General features: G+C 37.0%; 1 protein-coding gene across 1 annotated transcript in view; it reads right to left on the bottom strand.

Moving 5' to 3' along the window:
* The window catches only part of LOC107661407 (arrestin domain-containing protein 1-like), a 39,231-nt gene that overhangs the window by 13,465 nt on the left and 16,593 nt on the right, over positions 1 to 9,173 (bottom strand). The window lies entirely within an intron of this gene.

The raw sequence follows: 9,173 nt of genomic DNA, 5'->3' as shown, positions 1-9,173 counted from the left end.
TATATATATATATATATATATATATATATACTGTATATATATATAATAACAACATTAAATGTTTTGATGAACATACATAATATTTTAGTATTGACTGTATTATTTTTATATTATATAGTATGCATATAATGTAAATATTTATTTTAAATGACCTGTTTTTGTATTCTGTATATTGTCCCCTGTCAAAAATGTAAAACAAATAAATATTAAATAAATCGTTAGAAATTATAGCAGTTAAGAAAGTATTAGGCTATTTATGAAAGAAAAACATAAAAATATATTCATATCTGACACACCCTGTCATTCCATTTAAACAGATAAGGTTGTTTACCTTCCTCCACACCTTCATAAATTAGACTTCTTTTAAACACTCCACCATTCAAGGAATGATGCAAGGACAGGTCTGATAAGTCTAATCGCTTTGGATTTTCCACAGTAAACAGATCTGATGTCATGTTCTTGATGGCTAGATCAACATAGCAAATGTTGAATAGGAATGTTGATTGTTTTCCTTTCATCGAACAACCTGTCTGATTTCTACCAATCCACACAACAGACATTCCGTACGAATTAAACATTCCAACAGACGGAAAAGCCCTTTCGTCTGGAGCATCGAGGAGAAACAGCCATCCTTATTTGCATTATAATTGCGTGATGCTAAGCTCTCCACACAGACTTTATCAGGGTGTACCCAGAAACATAAAGACACCTGAACGTACAAAACCCAACCAGACAGACCAACGTCAAACCCTTCAAAGACCAAAGTTTAGGTTGAAATCAAACCTAAAGGTCAAGGTCACAATATATAGACAAAGACATTTACATGTGTATGGCTGTAGCATTGGTGCTTTTGCCATTACTGTGCCACCAATATAGGTTATAGAGATGACTTTTTGAGCATTCTTTAATGCTTAGACAAACATGTACACCTTACATGACCCTGTCAGGCAGGTCACAAATTTATACAGTGAGTGCAAATCTGAATTTGAGTGAAAAGAGACAAACTGACTCAGCCATGTGACCACATGCTGATCTGATTATGTAATGGGCCAGTGGTTGGTAAAGCCCAAGAAATCTCAATTGGATTGACTCAAAACAGCAGGGCAGAGCAAACACCACCATTACAGCTTCACTCTCACATATACATTAACTCAGGAAACAACCATCTCCAAACATTTAAACAACCCTCATGGTTTTCTGCAAGCATGCAGTCTTGGTGCATCAAATTTTATATTCACATTCAAAAAGCAATAAAGCAGTACTTAAAAAAAAAGACAGAGTGAAATTAATAGAGATAAAGCAGAATGTGAGAGACAAAAAAGAACAGATGTCAGTGGCACTTCTTAGTAGGGTTGGGTTAATACCACATTTCAGTACAACAGGATCCTTTGATAAAAACAGACTAGGGCTGGGCAAAAAAAAAAAAATCGATTTTTCGATTAATCGTTTTTTTAAATGACGTCGATTCGATATCGATTCTCAAAAGCCGCAAATCGATCTTTTCCGGGATTTATTTCAGCACACATTTAAAACAAGATCTGATTAACGTGAATCTTATCATTAGTCTTCTCCACTAGATGTCATCCTTATTTACCTTGCGCGATGTTACAACAGAAAGCCTGTCATTAATTCAGCGCTTATCATGGCCATACGCATGATTCGCAATGCTCAGGTGAAATGCTATAGTAATACTATAAATCTGCGGAAGAATTTGATATTACGCATAGGCGCCATGTTTTTCGCTATGAATTAATGAATGGCGGATGGTGCAGTAATCGAGAATCGAATCGAATCGAGAGCTTGCGAATCGAAATCGAATTGAATCGAATTGGGACATCTGAATCGATACCCAGCCCTAAAACAGACAAAGTTTTGAATATGTTTCGAATATGTGCAGATTTGCATATCATCTAACAAAAATACTAAACCAATAATTGAAATACACATTAAAAAACGATCATTATTTCCATCAAAGTTTTGCAAACAAATGGAAAATTAATCAGGGTAATGCCAAAGTTTTGCAAGTGAACACAAAAGTTTATCGAGGAATTTCTTGCTAATTCTTGCAAGCGAACGCAAAAGACTTGCGAGTGAAGGCAAAAGTTTTGAAAGCAAATGTAAAGTTTTCTGAGGAACGAAAACGTTTTGTGAGTGAACGCTAAAGCACTAAAATAGAATTTTTCCTCCCATCTAATTTTTCCCCATCAGCATGTCCCTTCATAAGAACAAAATTACAATATTTCTTATTGAAACAGGAAATTGGGGTGGAACACATTAAAGTGTCCATCCCTTGTTTTGTAAATAGCCAATAGCATTTACTTTACATCACAACTGTGAATAATTTACTACGCTATTGCTAGTCAATGACAAATGATACTAGTAGGAGGTACATTCAAAATTAGACTGGTCAAATATTTGCATAAGTCCTTGAATGAGTACAAGGTAAATCGTCAGTATTCTAATTTGTTCTCCCAAAAGACAAAGACCACTCATTTTAAATGCATATATCTGCTGAAAGCTACTTTTGTCAATGTTTATAAGAATATACAGTTTACCACATGGACTACAAACCACAAAAATCCTATTTTGTTTTCATGGGATCAAACACACGCATGCAGCATATAATCAATGACCCGGCAGCAATTTGATCACATACCAAATTAGCAAAACAAATGTATTGTACCAGTTAAAAATTGCAGTAATTGGGAAACTTTGTCCTGGTGCAAGCTACTTTTTAGTATGCAAGTCAAACTCCAAACAGACAGATAAACTTTTCAGGGTAAGTGTGGCCACAGCAGACCCATGATGAATGAAACCAGGCATCATTTTCTCAGAGAAAAACTGTCAGTTTGAATTTTCAGATAGCGGTAGAATGGGGGTTCGAATCAGGGCAGGCATAACACACGGTTAGGGATGTAACGATTAAATCGTGATAAAATACCCCCCGGTTAGTATTATTCATATTTTAATTATCACTATAACCGTATTCGATTACCGCGATTTGAACAACTGAGGATAAATAAATACTGTACTGGACAGGGCTCCAGAGTGCGACCAAATGGGTGCCTTTTGCGATCATTTTTTCTGCCCGTGCGACTAAATTTTATGCGGTCGCACTGGCGCGACCACCGCATTGTTTAACTCATAAGCGCTGCATTTCTGTTGCATATGAGAAACATCAAAAGGCAAACGAAACTGAAAGCATAACGAAACCGCGCGACTCGTTTGAACTGCGCAGCGCTTATAGAGTGTAGAGCCTGGTTTATACTCGCCGCGTCAGCAGGAGCGCGAAGGTGCACGCAGCAAAAATGACGCGAATATTGAGGAAACGATGGATGGTTTTCATGCTGAAGTTAAGTAAAAGACCGCTTCTTAAACCAAAGGTGAAAATGCTGGTATTCTTGTGGGGGGAAAAAACATGCAAGCACTGTCACCGATTGATTTTAAATGTAAAACTTGGTGAAATTATTTGTGTGTCAGTACTTTTTGAACATTTCCAGCACATGTTAACAATACCGTGATAATACTGATAACCGTGATCATTTTGGTCACTATAATCGTGATAAGAAATGTTCATACCGTTACATCCCTACACACGGCTGGGGAATGTTAAAGCCTGTTTGTGTGTGGCCGGCACACAGTCTAAATCAGCACTCGTTCACCACAGACACAAAACACTGGTGGCAGATGGCAGCATATCACTGGACCTCCCTGGCACACTGGCATGAGAGCCCTTCCATCTCTAGCACAAATAAAACAACTAAATCCAAAGGAGAGACGGTCCTCAGAGTATCAGACGACTCATGAACGAATAAATAGGCATTAAAGCACCGGTGCCATCTGCTGTGTACCATCTGGGCACTTCTGCTGGCATAAGAAAACTTTATGCTGACTATATTCTACCCCTATATACTAAAAAAAAGCAGTAATGAAAATGAAAACAGTACATTGTGTTAAAATTATTTTGCTTTAGCTACACGACTTTCCATAACTTCTTTGTGACCTTTCCAGTTCTGTGTAAAATATAATATTAATAATCATTTAAACTGATTCACTAAAGACTCATTCAGACAGAGTTGAGGACCAGTTTGATTCATTGAAAAGAACGAAAGAAACGCAGCTGCAGCTTTCGAATGAATTTGAAAGAATGATTAATTCCCAAATTTTGCTATGGCAAGTTTTACTCCATTTCTAGCTGATTATTTTTTTTATTTTCACTAAAGAATTTTTTTTCAGACCTAGAAAATATTATGTAAAGTTTTTATGTTATTATGTAAGTTATTATGTAAAGGATAAAATATAGGAAAATAAGAAATATGAATATGAAACATAAGTATTGTATCGCCAAATATTGTTGTCTTTTTTAACAACTGAGCAGCTGCAGTAAACCCTTGTAAAGCAGACTGATTCACACAATGACAAGTATTACTGTATCAGCCATGACTGAAACACTCAACTATTACAGAAAATAACACAACCAAAGAGAGGATGCAGAGACGGCTTTACCTCTGTTTGTTAGTGTATAAGTAAAAGGTCACGTTGACACTGAATGTGGCTACTAAATGAAAATAGTTATTGCGCAACATGGGGAGGCCAGCTGGATTAATTGTAGCTTCATACGGACAAAAGAGCAAGATGGAAATGAAGCTTTCATGAAATGGAAATAAGCCTCCCAGCCTCAGAGTGATTATAAAGTGAGATTGTAGCATGTGTGTGGTTTATGGTGTTAGTCTTACAACATCTCTGTCATGTTTTCTGTCTTCCATTAGAAGCAATGGTTCTGACATCTCACACGATGTCATGATTTCACATTGTCTTACTTTAGCATCATAGAAGACAAATTTTTCCAAATCAATATATGTTTTTCGGTCCTCTGAGGAACACAAGTAATAATTCTGAAGAATTCTGAATTCTGAATGGTCACTGGTGCTTTCACGGTTCATATGGAATGTAAATGCACTATGATTTAAGCTGTATATTATAAGTCACAGCTTTGAGTAAGAAACCAAACAAAATTTAAGCCGTTATTCATTGAAAAAGTGTTCCAAACTTGAGTTTATGAATGAATCATTCTTTTGAATCATATATTTTTAATGAATCAGTTGATCTGAGCCAAGTGAATATTGACTCAAAATTCCAGTTATTTTTCTCTATGACTTCTGAAGACTTGTAATATAGCGCTTGAGTCATACGGACCACTTTTATGATATTCTTATGATGCTACTTGATTGGCTCTATGACTTTCTCTCCTCTCCACCTGTAGCTGGTGTGTGGTGAGCGCACTGGCGCCGCTGTCTTGTGGCTGCCGTCACATCATCCAAGTGGATGCTGCACACTGGTGGTGGTTGAGGAGAGACCCCCCCACATGATTGTAAAGCGCTTTGGGCGTACAACAATACACAATAAAGCGCTATATAAATGCATCATTCATTCTTTTGCATTGTTTTTGAAGCTTAAAAAGCTTCAGTTCCCATTCATTGCAACTGACATTCCATTATAAAAACACTCTTTGTGTATTATAGAGTAAAGAAAGTCAGCATCAGTGTGAGTAAATGATGATAGAAAATTCATTTCTGGATGAAATATTCCTTTCAAGCTGTACACTGTGTGCTGGGCTCTGACTCAGAGTCTACAGGGGGACACGCTGGAGTTGGTCCAGGCCTCTTGGCAGCTTATACGGTTCAGCGCATGTGTCAGAGAAACACCGCAGCGGGCGTCCGGAGCGTCTCCTGTGTTGATCACAACCCTTCCACATGTGAAGACAGCGTGGGCTGAACCTGCTTCCTAACACACGCAGCATAAGCAACACTTTTGCCAGTCATCAGACGACTGTGAGAAACTGCGCACCCATCTATTATCAATGAGTTTATATCTAAGAATACTACATACAAAGACCTATTCAAGTATTCTTCCAACGGTATATTCAAACACACAAACCTAACTGTTAACAAAAAAAAAGAATAAAAATAATTCTCCTAAAAACCTCAGATCTAAAAGAAAGGTTCATTATCTGTTTGAAATACGATTCCCACCCATGTCCTTTGAGAATGCCCCTTCCCTAGGACAGGAATTTATGGGTGACATTACACAATTAAGAGTTTCAGGTATATGCATAACTGGCTCTGAAAGCTCAGCTCTGCAATGTTTTAGACCATAAAACCTCCTGTAAGAAACACATAAACGCTTATAAGACTGTTCATCTTAAATTACAAGATAACAAGGCTGTTTAACTGACTTCCTTATTTGAACTTAAAAAACATTCACTTGAAACATACATTAAAACAATAACATTTTTAACAAGCATACACAATTAGACTGTCACATTTCTAAATAAAAATATGTTATTTTAATTTTATTCAGAAATGTAAAAATCTTATTGGGCATTCTGTATTAAAAACAATAAATTTATTTATTTATTTAGTTATATATTTATCTGTCTGTCTTTATTTACCTGTTTTTATTTATTTATTTATAAATGTAAAAATTGCATCTGCCATTCTGTATTAAAAACAATAAGCTTAATCTATCTATCTATCTATCTATCTATCTATCTATCTATCTATCTATCTATCTGTTTTTATTTATTTATTTAGAAATCTAAAACTCTTAATCCATTCTTCATTTTTATTTAAAATATTTTATTATTTATTTATTATTTTATTTTATTCATAATTGTAAATATTTCATTGGGCATTCAACAAAACAAAACAAAGGCATTAGTAACTGGCAGCTTTGTATCCAATCGGTGATGAATTCAGAAACCCATCAGAGAGAATTTGACCCTGTGACACTGGAGCAATGCAACAGAGACATGTAAGCACCTTAATCACATTATTACCGTCGTGTAAGACTTTTCGCTGCATTTTGCGACAGGATACACACATGGCAGTGGTTCAACAATGCCGTCGTCTGTTTGCATGTATAGCATGACAAGTAATTAACTGCACTTGAAGCTTTCAGTAAATTAAAAATGAAACACCCAAAACTGTATATGGCATCATAACTGCCACGTGTATGTTCCTGTTTGTCCTTATTTGGTTTGATTCCTGTTTCCTGTTCTCGTTATTAATTAATCATCGTTCATTCTGTTCACCTGTTATGTTTCATTATCTCTTTTGTCTCCACTCCATTTAAGCCCTGTGTTCTCCTGAGTTTCTTTGTCTCGGATTAATGTTATTTTGAATGGTCCAAGTGTGTTGATGTTGATTAAAGTATCTCTACGTTTACTCCTTCTCCGTGCGTGTTTTTGCTACAACCACAACCGCGTGACAAATAATTAGATTACTGATGTCCATGTAAACGTAGTCAGTGAGTCAGCACAGTGAAGGTCCGCCTGCACTGTGCTGGGTTTGGGTCCGCCTGCAACGGACAGCTGGGTTTGGGGAGAGACTGATATTTCCTTGTTTACAGTTCAGCTGGAGTGGAGACACACAAAAGAGCTACAGTGTGTTTGTCTACGGTTAGGTTTTTCTTTCGACAATGCACACAGAAGAAGTCCTTGATCCCTAGGCCAAAACACAAAGAAGGACTGTATCACAGCAAGCACAGGGTCAATTTCAATTGGTCAAGAGTGTGATTAATGAGATTAATAGAATGCAATGAATTGACTGAGAGAAGGAAGTTCCATTAAACATGCTTAATTTAAAAAGAAAGCATCATGTGACTATGACATACAACAGAAGATACAATATACCCCTTCAAATGTCTGTTTGAGATCAGACTTGATAATTATTGGGTTTCAACAGCTGGAAGCAATGAACTGGTTTATTTCACCCACAGACACATTAACTACATCACCACACCGCACACAATGGATGACTTATAAAACATTATGTGTCTCACAATGACGCAAAGTTTCACCGCAGATTGGTGAAACTTTATGACTTTCGCCCATCCAAATCATGACAGAAGTGCAACACTAGACGTCATTAAAAGAAAAGAATGGTAGAGACAAAATCTTCAAGAAAATCATAATGGTTTTGAACAACACCAGGATGAATAAATAATGACAGATATTTCCTTTCTGGACGAACTACCCCTTTGAGTAACGTTAAATATTTTGCCAGTAGAACTGAATGCTGAGGCTGAACTCTAACACTACATTTCATCACAAGCGTGGCATCATCGACTGAGGAGCTCCATCATCCTTGATGCTCAAGAGTAACTCAACTCCCATATCCTCATTAAAACTTCAAGAGCAATTAGACGCTCTTGCTTTCCCTCTTCAGTCTAACCTCACTCCTGACCCCGTCACGACTCCCTTTCTGAGCTTATTACAGCATTTAATCCACTGGCACCACAGATCACAAAGCTCAATTCAACTATAATACATCTGCCATTCACATCATTGGTCACACCTGCAGCTGCATGGTAAAGAATGAAAATGAGAGCAGTATGGTTTGCAAGCTAATATATGGGAGATATAAAGAGACTTGACCAAAACAAGAAACCCACAGCAGTGTTTCCCTTGACATTATATTAGGGGGGCGGTATCTTATTTACACGACGGCATGTCATTTCTGTCTCTACGTTACATGGTCGCGCTCTCTGTATTGCGCACAGCGGAGTTCCACCCCGATGCGCACACACAAGTGAGCACACTCCCACTCCCACTATAGTATTTGTAAATATTAAGCCGCAAAACGACTATTTAAATATGAATTCTGCGTGTCTCTGTGTTAATGAATGGCGCAGATGCATGGTTTTGTTTAGTAACCTACTCGTACTGAAGCGCGCGTGACATTTCCGGTGATATTAACATCTGCCGTCTCACTAATGAGGACATAAATACATGAACAACATCTCCAGAACTGCTCTGAGAGTCACTTCATGAGCATTTGACCGTTTCATTTGAGTAAAACTATCCTCATATCATATACACACAGAAATGTAAAGGTAGTGCTGGGCGGTATGACCAAAAATTTATATCACAGTATTTTTCAAAATTATACCGGTTTCACGGTACATGACGGTATTTTTTTTTTCATGCATGACCGGGTGTTAACCATATTTTCTACTGATTGAGAGAGGAAATACTGCAGTATATTGACTTAGAATGCCCTATTTTACTGTCATGATGAGTGAATATTGTCAAAAAATACCACACTAAATAGTGACGAAACACGACCCATTTATACATGTTAACCAGGAGTCACTCTCATTTATAATCGCGA

The sequence above is a fragment of the Sinocyclocheilus anshuiensis genome, unplaced genomic scaffold (assembly GCF_001515605.1).
Source record: "Sinocyclocheilus anshuiensis isolate Anshui unplaced genomic scaffold, SAMN03320099.WGS_v1.1 scaffold457, whole genome shotgun sequence".
NCBI classification, from domain to species: Eukaryota; Metazoa; Chordata; class Actinopteri; order Cypriniformes; family Cyprinidae; genus Sinocyclocheilus; species Sinocyclocheilus anshuiensis.
The sequence above is the reverse complement of the archived record's forward strand: the minus strand, read 5'-3'. Positions and strand labels throughout refer to the sequence as shown.